A 15,109-nucleotide genomic window follows, 5' to 3' on the forward strand; every position below is an offset into this window, starting at 1 on the left:
TTAGGAATCCTCTCTACATTGGATTTTTTTTTATTTGACAGATAGTTAGACAGTGAGAGTGAGACAGAGAGAAAGGTCCTCCCTTCGTTGGTTCACCCCCCAAATGGCTGCCATGGCTGGAGCTATGCCTATCTGAAGCCAGGTGCTTCTTCCTGGTCTCCCATGCGGGTGCAGGGGCCCAAGCACTTGGGCCATCCTCCACTGCCTTCCTGGGCCACAGCAGGGAGCTGGACTGAAAGAGGAGCAACTGGGACCAGAACCTGGCACCCCTGTGGGATGCCGGCACCGCAGGCGGAGGATTAACCAAGTGAGCCACAGCGCCGGCCCCAGTCTACCTTGGATTTTGATTTGAGTGTCCGTTCTCTGAAATAAACCATATGTGTTCTTGGACCTGTAGCAAGTTTAGGTATAGTACGAAGTTAAGGGCCTGCAAATGAGTGGGCCCCATGAATCTTTGCTCTTGCTCAGTAGCAAGAACAAACCCTTTGGAGCTATGTCAGGGACAGTAATAAAGGTTTCTCCTGGTACCCTGAGACCATCATCCCTGGTACCCATCCATCCTGACAGGAGGAAACTAAACCACCATAGAGACGGACTGAATGGGCCACTGCTGTGGTGTAGAAAGTTAAGCTTCTGTCTGCAGTGCCAGCATCCGGTACGGGCACGGGTTTGTGTCCTGGCTGCTCTACTTCTGATCCTGTTTCCTGATAATGCGCCTGGTCTAGCAGTAGAAGATGACCCACGTACTTGGGCCCCTGCGCCCATGTGGGAGATCCGGATGAAGCTCCTGGCTCCTGGCTTCAACCTGGCCCAGTCCTGGCTGTTGCAGCCATTTGGTGAGTGAATCAGTGGATGGAAGACCTCCCTCTTCTTGTCTCCCTCTATCTCTCTGTAATTTTGCCTTTGAAATACATAAAATCTTTGGGGAAAAAAAAAAAGAAGGAATTGAATATTCCAGTCCTGTTCCCAGCTCGGGTCTAGCCAGTAGCTGGCATCAGCTACTGGACATGTGCAGGGCGAGCCTCCAGATGATTTCAGACTCCAGGCTTTGATGTGCCCTGCTGACACCAACTGGAGCTGAAGTCAGCTGTCTCTTGTAAGCCCTACCAAACTGCACATCTCGTGAGTAAAACAAATGTCACTGCTTTAAGCAACTCATTATGTTTTGGGGTGGTGTATTACATAGCGATAGAAAACTTCAATAACCTCCGTATCTCCACCAAACAAGGTATTCGTTTCTTTATCTCTGAGTACTCAGTGGCTCTGGCTTTAACTTAGACTTAAAATCTGATCTCTGATGCCCCACTGCTGTGTCCACATTGTTAATTTTCTTCAACCCTCATAATAGAGAGCCCAGTGATGTTTGTGTCCAACTATGCTCATCTACGTCCTGCTCTGTTGTCTTGGCTCTTCGATATACAAGGCGTTAGGTCTGGTGCCAACTGAATGGTTTTCCTTGAGTGGAACCATTTCTTCTTACCACTCTATCCAGAGGCTCAAACCAGGGCAGACTTTACCTTCTCATTTGAGGTGGGTAGTTGGCCCAGAGCTGGTCTGTTGTATTCTGTCTTCCTAGCCCGTGTGATTAGTTCGAGGGTGAGTGAATGCCACTGATGGCTCCACTCAGACCGAATCCTGGACTTTGCCCAGAACCGTCTTTTGGCAGCACCTGCCGAGCCAAGCGTGTGTCAGCCCAGGGTGGCCAGTGGCCAACACAGAGTGAAAGCCTTCCTGAAAAGGAAGCCGGCGCTCAGGAACGTGGGGCCAAGCAGCAGGTTTTACATAGCATCATTGCAGCATCTGGATCCACCATGCCTGAAGATTGTCTCCCTCCAGCCCTCAGCTTGTTAGTTTTGCCAGACAAACCATCCTTTTTATTGCCTGGAAGCTAGCTTGAGTTAGATTTCTATCACTTGGTAAATAAGGGTCCTGGGTAATACAGGGTACTTCAGAAAGTTCATGGAAAATATGTGTTAAGAAAAACTATGCAGGTGGATTTTTTAAAACATTGGCAGCAAAGTAAACTTGTCTTTTAATTCCATGGTTCTACTCGAGCTCTTGGAAGTGTCCTTGTGTAGACCACGTCTTCCTAGTCAACGAGGGAATCCCTGATGCCTATTTCAAATGTGATTCTGGGCTTGGAGTTGGGACATGGACAGTGAGCACCACAGGTGCACAGGTTGATGCTTATCTGCTACTCCCTCCGTCCTTTGAAGGGCGTTGCTCATGTTGCAACTTGATGGCAGCATTTCCCAAAGTTGTTGGGCAGTATCACTTGCTATCATGAACTTGGCAAAGATGACCTTGCCTGATGAGCTAAGAACCCCATGTAAGAAAGTGCTGGGTATACAATGTATCTCAGTAGGAATCATTTCCTATTTGTTTCACACTGCACCTAGCCTGGGTCTTGTTTGTAATGGACATTAATTATGATTACATGTACATTATCCTATGTCTAAGTACAGTGGAACATGTTTGGGGCAGTGACTAAGATGCTGCTTATCACGTGATGTTTAAACTCACATTCCATACCTGGGTTGGAATCCTGATTCAAGTTTCCTGCTGACGCATACCCTGGGAACAAGCAGGTGATGGCTCAAGTACTTTGGTCCCCTGCCATCATGTGGGAGACACAGAGTGAGTTTTCAGCATGTGGTTTCAGCTGGCCCATTCCTGGTTGTTGGCGATATTTGCAGAATGAACCAGTGAATGGGAGATCTCTGTAGGTGTCTGCCTTTCAAAAAAAAAAAAAAAAAGAAAATATCTAAGTAATACTAGGAAATTTCTATGGAACAATTATTATGTGCAAGGTATGGGAACTATCTCATTTCTCATAACACGAGGTATGAACTAGTCTTCATTTTGCACAGGTGGGAAAAGAAACCAACAAAATAAAACATGGAGAGTTTTTAAATGTTTAAAAAGTTTTAAAATGTAGCCTCACAACTGGTAAGGTGTGAATGAAGGCTCCAACTCAAGTCTCTCTCACTCCAAGCATTTGGCTCACGGTCACTACACTGTATGAAATACATGGCATTTCCTGCCTGAGAAGTGTTTTAAATACCTATGCCGAGTGATAGTGGATTGACGATCTTAAGAGCTTTGAAAGCATGGGAAATCGGCCCTCTGGTTAGGGCAGTAGTGCTGCCCAGGTCACAGAAGCCGCGTGATAGCCGGTGTTTGGAAACATTGCTGTGCGCCCAATAGCAGAAGCAAATGACCTGAGCTTTGTTTTTCTTGCATTGAGTGCTGAAAATGACAGGAGTAGAAATTGCGAAGCCTTTGTTAAAAAGTATTACAAATTTGGTGGCTGTCAGTTGGGAAAACAGAGCATCCCTGGTTGTCACATAACAGAATAAAGACTCTCAGGCTGTGGGCAAAGATGATAGACCCAGAAAGGAAGGGCTTCTGCAGAAGCAGAAAGTAAAAATGTGACCAAGGGTCCATGAGGGGGAAAGGGACTTTTGAGTCTGGGGAAGCCCTGGACAGGGTCTGAATGAGCAAACGTAGGGAGACACGCAGTTAGAGTTCAAGGTCAGCTGCTCCCACCACCCCCTTGGGGAACAGAATGGACTCGGAAGTCTGCTCCTTGTTAGGCAGAAGGAAATGCATTCACAGGCAAATTGAAAAGGATGACCATGTAATCTAGTTTTTTTTTTTTTTTTTTCCTACAGTGCTTTGTAGAATTAAATGTGTATAACAGATTAAAAAATACTCCAGAAAAGGTCGGATTTCTTCATCTTCATTTGCTGGTGGCTCCAGTGCAGAGCTGCTCAGATGAGTGGGCTTCTGAGTCTTGGTCCCTTCCCCAGCCTCTGCTGTGGTCCCATTGCAGGGTGGAGACATGGGAAATACACAGGTGTGTGGGTGAACCTTGCCCTGGGGATGGGGAAACAGAGAAGAAACTTCTGTGCCCTTGACACTGTAGATCCTTGTGTTTTGACGTCTGAAAAATGAGCCATAGAAACGCCAAGTGGTGCTTTGCAGAGTTAAGTGGACACTGTGTGTGTAAATCCTTGACTGTCTTGTTCACTCCCGCCCTTTCCCACAAGTCTGAGAGCCCCAGGTGGGCGGAGACTCCCTTGTCCCTCCCAGAGCCTGGCATGGAAGAGGAGCTGAACAAACAGGTGTTGGTTGAATGAATACGTGTTGGTTCTGCATGTGGGAAGATGAAAAACTGAGTTTTTCTTCATGTATTCAGAAGCTGTTTGGCTAGGCATGTGTTTTCCCAAGAATATTAAGTTTCCCCTACATGACCTAGGGCATCCAGTAGATGGGTTCAAAGGGCCATTCACGTTGAGTAACACAAGTGGGGGAGCCGGGTCATCTTCCTTGCAACAGTGGCAGGGGCCTTCCTAACCTGTACCCAATGTCTAGGACCATCTTCCTAAAAGGCACTGTAAGTGACAATTCACGCGTGGTCCTATAAGGTTAGAAATCTCTGAACCTCACCCTGCTTTGTGTCTGACCTCATCAAGGAGGAAAAACAAGGTAGCAATTGATAATTGCTAGGTTTCCCTTAAAATCCTTGCATTCTAATTTCAGCTCCAAGAAACTTCTTCAGAAAACCCTTTTTAGCATAAGTGACACAGTCATGCGTTAGAGGCACGGGCCGGAGAACCTGATAGCGCTGATGGATACACTTCAGAGAGTTCTGGGAGTGCAGGAGGAGGATGGCTGGTGGGGAGGGAGGGGGCAAGCCAGAGAGCTCACTTGAGAGGAGGGTGATGACCAAGGGGGATATAGAGGCAGACGAGTTAACCAACTCATTGAATCATCCAAAAGCCACCTTAGGAAACCACGGATCATGTGTCAAACTTGATAAAATGCTTCAGCTTTGTGACAATTACTTACCTTCTAAAATTCATATTTTTCTATTTTAGTTATTTACAGTTTTGTTTTATTTTTATTCTTTGATCCATCTATGCTTTCCACAAGACTAAACACTTAAGAATTTATTAAGGATTATTGTAATGACTTCATTTTTGCATAATATTTAGCAAATTCTAAATTGTTTTGTAGGTGAGTATAATATAAGTGCCCATGCAGTATGAACGTTATGCTTTTATAATCTTTGGTTATATTTAGAATGTAAAATGATTGGCTGGCGCCGCGGCTCACTAGGCTAATCCTCCGCCTTGCAGCGCCGGCACACCGGGTTCTAGTCCCGTTCAGGGCACCGCATTCTGTCCCGGTTGCCCCTCTTCCAGGCCAGCTCTCTGCTGTGGCCTGGGAAAGCAGTGGAGGATGGCCCAAGTGCTTGGGCCCTGCACCCCATGGGAGACCAGGAGAAGCACCTGGCTCCTGCCATCGGATTGGCGCGGTGCGCCGGCAGCGCAGCAGCCATTGGAGGGTGAACCAACGGCAAAGGAAGACCTTTCTCTCTGTCTCTCTCTCTCACTGTCCACTCTGCCTGTCAAAAAATAAAAAAATAAATAAAAAAAGTAAAATGATTAACTTTGCCTCATTTCACAAATACTGGGTACTGTTTTATGTTCATGCCCAATTTTTCTTCTTTTTGTAGTATATTAAATTTATAAATATTATCATTTTGGTTTTGCAAATTGAAAACATGGTAAAGTATAGATTTAGTTTAGATACTGATTATGATATCAACACTGATCAAAAACTGTCTTCATGTACTATTTGGAAATGTTGCTTTTCTCAATTAAGAATCAGTTGTCTGATTTTGATAATTTTCTTGTTTTATTTTTGAATTAGGTGATGATCTGGAAAGTATTAGGCTGCTATTTGGAATTATTCGCCCGTAAGTAAGATGTTCCAGATGTTTGGTAGCCTTTATTCCCAGTGAATAAAAAGCAAAATCATTTATAATTGTTAATGTCCTTTTATATTTTTTTAAAGATTTATTTATTGATTTGAAAGGCAGCCTTAGAGAAAGAAGGAAGGAGAAGCAGAGAGGGGAAAGGAAACAGATCTTCCACCTGCTGGTTCACACCACACACATGGCCGCAATAGCCAGGACTAGACCAGACCGAAGCCAGGAGCTTCCTCCCTGTCTCCCATGTACATGCAGGGGCCTAAGCACTTGGGCCTTCCTCTGCTTGTCTCCCAGGTGCACCAGAAGGGAGCTGGATCAGAAGTAGAGCAGCCGGGACTTGAACTAATACCCATACGGAGTGCTGGCATTGCAGGCTGTGGCTTTAACCACTACGACACAATGCTGGCCCCATAAATCCATCATGCTCTTAACAAGAGGATCAGAGGAGATCCCAGTGAGTGAGGTGGGACTGACTCCTCTTGCGTGGATAGCAGCATGTCTACACGTGTGCTGTTATGGACTTTAGGTTTGTGCCCCACAAAATGCGTATTTTGAAGCCCTAAGCTTCATAGCAATGCTGCTTGGAGATGGGGCCTTCAGGAAGTATCTCGGTGTGGGTTCCGTCAGGAGAGTGTCCTCTCATAACGGGGTTACTGCCCTTACAAGAACAAGGGAGGTGGGAAGGCTCCCTCCCTCTACCACACTGCAAAGCGGCTGTCCCTAAGCCAGGCACCAAGCCACCTCCGGTTAACAGAATCAGCCAGCACCTTGACTGTGGACTTGGAGCCTCCAGAAACCACTCCATATTTTCGTAGGACAGCTTGAATAGACTATGACATGCCTTGCAATGCCCTGGTAAGGTCTATGGGTCATAGGCATTGCTTACGCAACACACCAGCAAAACGTCTACTGAGAACCCGCCTGCTCCCTTCCATAACACTGAGTGCCTGCAACCTCGGAATTGCCTGCCTGACGACTTGGCACCGGCTTTAGGCTCTGTAAAGGGGCCTTTCCTCACCCGAGTGCAAGCTGCACTGTCCGTGTAGGAGCCAGGAGACGGGCAAGGAGTGAGAGTTGGCAGCCAGGGAAAGTTCAGTGCTGGCTGGGCGTCCACGGGCTGGACAAGCAAATGGAATCGAAAGAGCAGGGGGAAGGAGGCAGGCACTCTTCGTGCCACTAGGTTCTAGCACCACACTCAGAAAATGCAAGGATTCTACATGCAGACCTGAACTTCCAGGCGATGGGGAAGGTTCCTAGTGCAGTAGGAAGAGAGAGAATGTGTCGTATTTAGCAGCTGGGTTAGGTTGGTTGACAATGTGTAAATCTTGGGACGGATGGCGGTCCTGCTCGGCTTTCACAAATGTCGGGGTCGGCTCTGACAATCCCTACTGGTTCTCATGAACGTGTGCAAGGGTACTTCAGAAAGCAAAAAAATGCACCTAAGCTATAATATTTTGGTGCAAAGAATTTTGAAATCCACTTTTTTTTTTTTTTTTGACAGGCAGAGTGGACAGTGAGAGAGAGAGAGACAGAGAGAAAGGTCTTCCTTTGCCGTTGTTTCACCCTCCAATGGCCGCTGCTGCCGGCGCACCGCACTGATCCGATGGCAGGAGCCAGGTGCTTCTCCTGGTCTCCCATGGGGTGCAGGGCCCAAGCACTTGGGCCATCCTCCACTGCACTCCCGGGCCACAGCAGAGAGCTGGCCTGGAAGAGGGGCAACCGGGACAGAATCCGGCGCCCCGACCAGGACTAGAACCCGATGTACCGGTGCCGGCCCACACTTCTTTTTTGATAATACACATCTTTGGTGAACTTCTCAAAGATTCTCCTATATTTAAACATGAGTGATTTTCATGTGTCTTCTCTCTAATATTAGAAAGAGAAGTTAGGCTACTTTTTTTATTGCCTGAAAATAAAAATAGCCACATACCTAGCTCTGGTCTAACCATCCTGGTGGCTGGTGGGGTGTCACTGAGGGCTGGAGCATGCTCACCGTTGAGAGTTCTAGAGTTCTGAGTGCCCCCGAGGGTTCGTTTGGTCCGGAGGCCTGGGACCAGATTGTTCTGCTTTGCAGTTCCATGGGCGGTTAGCAAACGCCCGCCATCTTCACTAATCATTGATGTTGCCTTCTTTTCAGAATTACTGAAGAGTATCTCTTACTGAGTTGAGATTTTGACACTACCATTGATGTCCCACAGGAATTTTGAGGCATTCTTTGCAAAATGACACTTGGCTTTTGTGTCCTCAGGTTGTTTGCGTGTTTGCCTTTTGTCTGTTTGTTTTCATATGTTCTTACCCGCTGGATAATAAGAAGTCATTTATTCATTCAGCAAACATGGTGTATTTGACTCATTCAACAAACATGATTTGTGTCTACTGCATGTCAGGTACATAAAAACAATTTGGCGGTCTTGTGGAACAGGAAGTGCTGCTCTGTGTGTGTGTGTGTGTGTGTAATTTACAAAAGGGACATTGAGCTCTTAACTCATTCTGTTCCTGTTGCTTTTCTTCTTCCTCTATTGTTTTCATTTCCTTTCTTTCTCCTTCCCTTCCTCCACCAGTCTGTCTCCTCCCCTCTTTATCTTCTTCCTTGTTTTTTTGTCTTTCTTCCTTTTCATTTGTTTGACATAATTTTACTAAGCAGCCATCTTGCTATATATAACAACAACCGTACTTAAGTTCGCAATTTCTGATTGATGTTTTAGGCATTTGTTGAGCTTTCCCAGTAGAAGATTCTGTGACTTCATTCCATAAGAACAGCTGGAGTTCGTGAGTAGCAGCAGCAGAGGAAAGATTAATGCTGAGATAATTCTGGGATGTTTGTCCTTAAAAAGAAGACCATCTCTGTGACTTTGGGGAGAATAGGCCCATGATGTGGCCATTCACGTCTTACAGACAGGCAGGGTCCCTGGGGTAAGACAAGACAGGTGTTGTGGCCACCAGGAACAGGAGCTGCAGTAGTCGAGTGTCTCGTCCCCTCGTGTGGAGTCAGAGTGACCCAGTGCGTCCCCATGAGACGGCTCGATGCTGAGGCAGGGCACTTGATGCAGTCACACTGCACGTTTGCGGTGATTTCTGGTCAGCTCTGGTTTTCCTATTGATGTCCCTGTTGTGGGCCTTTAATTGGGATGCTTACGACGCATGGCTTTCTTCTGTGCTCTCTGCCTTTGACCTACTGCCTCTCCAGCTGACCTGGCTGCTGTGTCGTTCCTGGAATGCCACGGATGGTTGTGAGGGAGAGAAAGGAGCTTTCAGAAAGGGGCATTGGGCTTGTGGGCAGACAGGATTTTTATTTATTTATTTGTTTATTTATTTATAGACAGAGGGAGAGACAGAGAGAAAGGTCTTCCTTCCATTGGTTCACTCCCCAAATGGCCGCCACGGCCGGTGCTGTGCCAATCCGAAGCCAGGAGCCAGGTACTTCTTCCTGGTCTCCCACGTGGGTGCGGGGCCCAAGCACTTGGGCCATCCTCCACTGCTTTCCCGGGCCACAGCAGAGAGCTGGACTGGAAGCGGAGCAACCAGGACTAGAAGCCGGCACCCATATGGGATGCTGGCGCCGCAGGTGGAGGATTAACCTAGTGAGCCACGGTGCCGGCCTCTACAGACAGGATTTAAAAACCAGTGATTATTCTGCAAGGCAGCAGTCCCATCAGAGATGCGTGGAGGCATTCTTTTTTGGAAAGTCAGAAGTCTGTACTGCCAGGACGACATTCCATGCTCTGGGTGCTCACAACCTCGAGAAGAAGGTTCATTAATCTGCAAGTATCGCCTCTGTCTCTTCCCACCTAAAACTCATTTTGTAGTAGAAGCAACTCTTTCTCACATGGTGTCCTGTGCATTTTGGGGGCTCTGCCTGGTAGAGTGCGACTTCACGACAGAGCTCATTTGGAAGCTTTGCGGAGTTTTCCACATAGACTCATGTGATGGCTGTCTGCCTATATTTTTGTTGCTAAATGATAATGCTCAATTTATAAACAGATCTGTCTTTTTGACCAGTATGGTAACAGCAAAAGAGACATCAAAATCTAGAAATAGAAAAGTTCTCTCAGCAAATACAAAGTTTAAACAATGATGGGGTATGTGCTGCTGAATGAGGCGTTACTGTCTTCTTAGTCTCAGGAAGAATTATTTGAGTAACTTTTATTTTTCACTTGCTTGAAGAACTGGATACGGAAATGAGAAAGTGCGTGGCTTGCAAGTTTTCTACCCAAATATCCCTTTATTTCTTTTGCCCCTAGCTGTCCTCTTCAACTAGGGGCCAGCTTGCCTGTCGCTAGCTGGGAGTAAGCAGACACCCATCTTCAGCAAATACCAACATTCTCAGTGTTTTGCTCAAACACAGAAAACAAACAAACAAAAGACATCCAGAAGGAACAAAAAAGACAGTCAGTAGAAGCTCCTCGCAAATCCATTTTTAGATCCTATGTCTGTGAGTTTATTTTCACGACTCCTGGAAGCAAACAATTTTGTTTTTCTGTTGGTAGGTCCTGGCAGAGTAGTGTGGATGTCTGAGTGAATTGGGTGGGGCTTGCCTCCTATTGCCACAGGACTGTGGTTTCAGGGTGATGGGGGGCAGCCTTCCACCCCTGATGATTGTTCTGCCCAGTCCCGATCCTGCTGGGAGCTCTCTGAGATTTAGCCCTTGCATTTTGTTAGACTTGTCGGCCATTCTTAGTTTACTGTAGATGGGTTTATCGGATGTTTCCTTAAGGGAAATGTTTTTGAGGATGAAAGCCAGGAAGAGGTAATAGAAAGAAAGACATTGGGTAATAGCTTGGGATAAGAAATGATGGCAAGAAAACCTCCTGCCAGCTCTGGTTTTAGCCTGGAACAAACGGGCAGCTTGCTTCCTTTGTTTCTTGCCAAAGGTTCATGTGAAAGTGCTGGGATGCAGCTAAGCTGAGATTAATGTCTTGACTCTGATCTGATCTCTTTTTCCTCTGTTACAAAATAAAAATAATACTCTTCACAGAGAGAGCCAGTCTGATGGAATGTGTTGAAAGGTAGTAGTATTGTTACTAAGTCTACAAAATATTTCCCTGTGAAACTCTGCTCTTCCAACAGCAAGATTTTCATTACAACTCAGCAGAGACATTTCTGCTCCTCAGAGTGGCTTGCCAGCTCCTCCGTGTCCTCTTAGTAGTGTTTTGACATATCTGGTTAGGTGTTTGACAGTGTGGAAAACTCTTGTTACTGCTCTAGCTGTGGTGGCCGCTTTTTGGGTTTCATGATGTCATTTCTGGCCTGCTTTGCTTTGTATGTATGTTATTGTATGAGGTGTTCTTTTCACATGTAAAAAACGTACTGAGCTGTAGAAATCGTGAGCGGGGACTCCAGGCATGTAGGAGGAAGTAGAGACATAGTCGCTAACGTGTGCCAGTATGCCAGATTTCAGAGCCCATCTTAGGTCTAGCTCATTTCTCCTAACATCCCCAGAAGCATGGCTGAGTGTTTAAACTATAATATGTTCAGATAAGCAGTGGTGTATATCTGCATGTTCTTTGATTAGCCAAATGTAAAACTTTGTTGCCTTTTAAAAGCACTGTTATTAATAGTGTGGTACCTCCTGCTGTGGGTTTGGGAAAATCACACTCTCCGGCCTGAATGTAATAACCAGAGGTTGAGAGAAGCAATCGGACTTCTTAAAAGACGGCTTTTCTTGGGTGAATGAACAGCCATCTGCCTGCACCTGTGTCAGAGCCTGGAGTGCCTCAGGCCCTGGCTGCGCACAGTGGGTCCAGTACTACAGCATCAGCATCCCCTGGGGTTTATTAGGAACGCAGACTCCCAGGCCATCCCTGACATGCAGAATTGGAATCTGCATTCTCACAAGAGGTCTGCCGATGAATTGTGCTTACGTCAAAGTTCAAGAACACTGCCTTAGTAGACCTTGCTCTTGGTTTTACAAAGGAATGAAGAAATCAAGAGTTATTTGCTGCCCGTCACACAAGATTAAGCAAGGTCAGTTAAGCTGATTTATTAGTGACTTAATCATCTGTGTAGCCCAGCACCAACCAGGAGAAATTTAGGGTGAGTTATGTGTGTGTTTGAATTTTCTAGTTGTTGTGTTAAAAAGGTAAAAAGAAATGTAAAATTAGTTTAAATAATGTATTTAACCTAATTCATATAAAATGTTCTTTCACCAGATAATTCATGTGAAGAAAACATTTTCTCAAATTATCTATTCAGTTATTTATTAAGATTTATTTATCTGAAAGAGTTAGAGAGATTGAGATCCTCCACCTCGTGGTTCACTCCCCAGATGGCCCCAACAGCCGGGGCTGGGCCAGGCTGAAGCTACACCCTTGAACTCCAGGCAGTCCTCTTGCTGGGGGTGGCAGTGGCCCAAATCCTTGAGTCCTTGTCTGCTGCTTCCTGGGTAGGGAACTGCATATGAAGTGGGGGAGTCTGGACTCTGCCATGATCTGACAGTGTTGCAAGCTATGACTTAACCCCCATGTGCTATGATGCTGGCCATGTGAAGCAAATGTTAACGGGATACTCTACAATCTTGTTTTCAGCAGGATGGTAATTTTCACCGTAAGTCCTGTTGTGTGTACGGTACAGTCGAGCTGCCGTTGAAGTGCTCCGTGGCCTCGTGGAACAGCAGAGGATGCTGCTGTGTCCAGCATCCCAGTCCAGGGTGCATCATGTTGTCTTTGCTGAAAAGCAAGGGAAGTGATGGACCCACTTGCCCTGTGGTTTGTGTGTCTGTCATTAAGTATCGGATGCCAGGCTTTGTGCTAGATTGGAAGGAAGCAAAGATGATTAAGAAGTCACAGTTTACAGAATAATTCCATGGGGTTAACTTGCCACTTGGGATGCCCACAACCCATTTTTGGGAGATCGGGTTCAAGGCCCAGTTCTGCTTCTAATTCCGGCTTCCTGCTAATGTGCACTCTCATGGGCAGAGAGGATGGGTTCCGGTGGTTGGGTCTCGGCCACTCTGCTGGGAGACTTGCATTGAATTCCCAACTCTATGCTTCAGCCTGGCCCACATTGGGACAGTGAAGTGGCATCTGGTAGAACTGCCACTTAAATAATAATTAATAAAAGTAAGGAAAATACGCAAAATATCACATGATAAATGCAATAGAGTTGTGTAGATGCTTGGGAATCACATGACCCAGGGCAGACATAGAGCATGAGTTTTTAAAAGAAAACCAATTGTAGAGTCGATAAATCTAGGCTCCAAGACTCAGCTCTGTCCTATGGGCTCTCACACATGGTTAATGTCAAAAGCTTTTTCTAGGCTTGTTAAAACAGTGAATAAGATCTCATATACATATGTACATATTTATATGTACATGTAAAGTAATGTAAAATATGTAAATAATGCAATTCTATGAACACTTTCTCAGAAATAGGTAAAATTTCAGCAAGTAATTCATATGAAGAAAATATTAGTGAGGTAGTCTACATTCTTAACTTCACAAAATTTTTCACAAATCCCGTTGTATATATTATACTTAAGTCAACCTTATTTTGCATTGCATGTGTATTAATACAACCCAATAGGTGAGTTGATCATTGCTTATAAAATTTTGGGATCAAGCCAGTGCCGCGGCTCACTAGGCTAATCCTCCGCCTGCAGCGCTGGCACACCGGGTTCTAGTCCCGGTCGGGGTGCTGGATTCTGTCCCAGTTGCTCCTCTTCCAGGCCAGCTCTCTGCTGTGGCCAGGGAGTGCTGTGGAGGATGGCCCAAGTGCTTGGGCCCTACACCCACATGGAAGACCAGGAGGAAGTACCTGGCTCCTGGCTTCGGATGGGCATAGCATGCCAGCCGCAACGCGCCGGCCATAGCATCCACTTTGGGTGTGAACCAATGGAAAAAGGAAGACTTTTCTCTCTCTTTCTCTAACTCTGCCTGTCAAAAAAAAAAAAAAAAAAATTGAGATCAAAATGTCCTCTGCTGGGACTGACACTTGGCCTGGAGGTTAAGTTTCTGGTTGGGCAGCACAGGTGTTGACTGAGTTCTGGTTGGGGCAGCAGCTGCAGAGGAGGGGCCACCAGACAGAATCTGTTTGGGAGGGATGCTGCCTCCATCTGAGATGGCAAAGTGCAAGGTTGGAGCTAGAGGAGGAGATGCGGTGACTCCGGTCTCTGCCGGCGCTTGCAGGTGCTCCCACTGGTGGCACCGAATAAGACATGGATAGTGAAACCCATCCTGGCGATTGGGCCTCACCAGTCGGCACCCGGGAGCGATGAGGATGGCCCAGCAGAACGAGGTGGATCCTGCTGGAGTTGGTGGAAACCGAGGGCAGCCAGCGCACTGAGGAGAGAAATGGGGAGAGCAGAGAGAACAGGGTGTGCAAAGGCACGGAGGCAGGAAAGATTGAAGAATGCCAAGGGACCTTCTGGAATGCGTCAGGGAGCTGGAGCAGCTGGACCAGGTCCCTTTGGTAAGAGTATTGCCTGTCAGCCAGGGACTTTGGGTTGGATCCCACAGACGAGAAGATTATTAAGCAGGGGATTTATACAGTGTGATTTATGCTACGGAAAAAATAGCAGTGGTGGCAACAGAACAGAATGTGGTGCTAGAGAAATGAAATTTGTGTAGTGGTCAGGGCAGAGATAAGGAAAGCTGCACGACATCAGTTGTGAGGGAGAGATGAAAGAGGCATTTGGGACGAGTACAGTTGGAAAGTAGAAAGGGTCAGCCATGCTTGAGGTTTAATTAGTAACAGTACTATTGACAATGGCAGCTAACACAGTTGACTACCTACTATCTGACAGTAAACTAGAGATCTCATTAATCTTGAGGGCAACTCTGAGGCAGGTGTTACTATCAGAATTTTTTAACTGTAAGAAATAAAAATGTAAGGGGGGATGATGATGCGAGTGGAGGGGAAATGTCTCCAGTTGCCAGCGGCACATTGAGTGAGCTCCAACCAGGAAGATGCCGGAGACGGCACATGCAGCTGCGAAGGCAAATCCGGACTGAGACTGGAAATCGGGGTCAACGTTCTGTTGCTGATATGACGGCTGCAGTGGTTTTTAATGTATTATTTGACCAGAGGGAGATAAGGAAGAAGAAGAAACACTATCCTATTTTACTAAACGTTCAGGCTGGCGCCACGGCTCACTAGGCTAATCCTCCACCTTGCGGCGCCGGCACACGGGGTTCTAGTCCCGGTCAGGGCGCCGGATTCTGTCCCAGGTGCTCCTCTTCCAGGCCAGCTCTCTGCTGTGGCCAGGGAGGGCAGTGGAGGATGGCCCAAGTCCTTGGGCCCTGCACCCCATGGGAGACCAGGAGAGGCACCTGGCTCCTGGCTTCAGATCGGTGCTGCACCGGCCACAGTGGCCATTTGGGGGGTGAACCA

The sequence above is a fragment of the Oryctolagus cuniculus genome, chromosome 6 (genome assembly GCF_964237555.1).
Source record: "Oryctolagus cuniculus chromosome 6, mOryCun1.1, whole genome shotgun sequence".
Taxonomy (NCBI): domain Eukaryota; kingdom Metazoa; phylum Chordata; class Mammalia; order Lagomorpha; family Leporidae; genus Oryctolagus; species Oryctolagus cuniculus.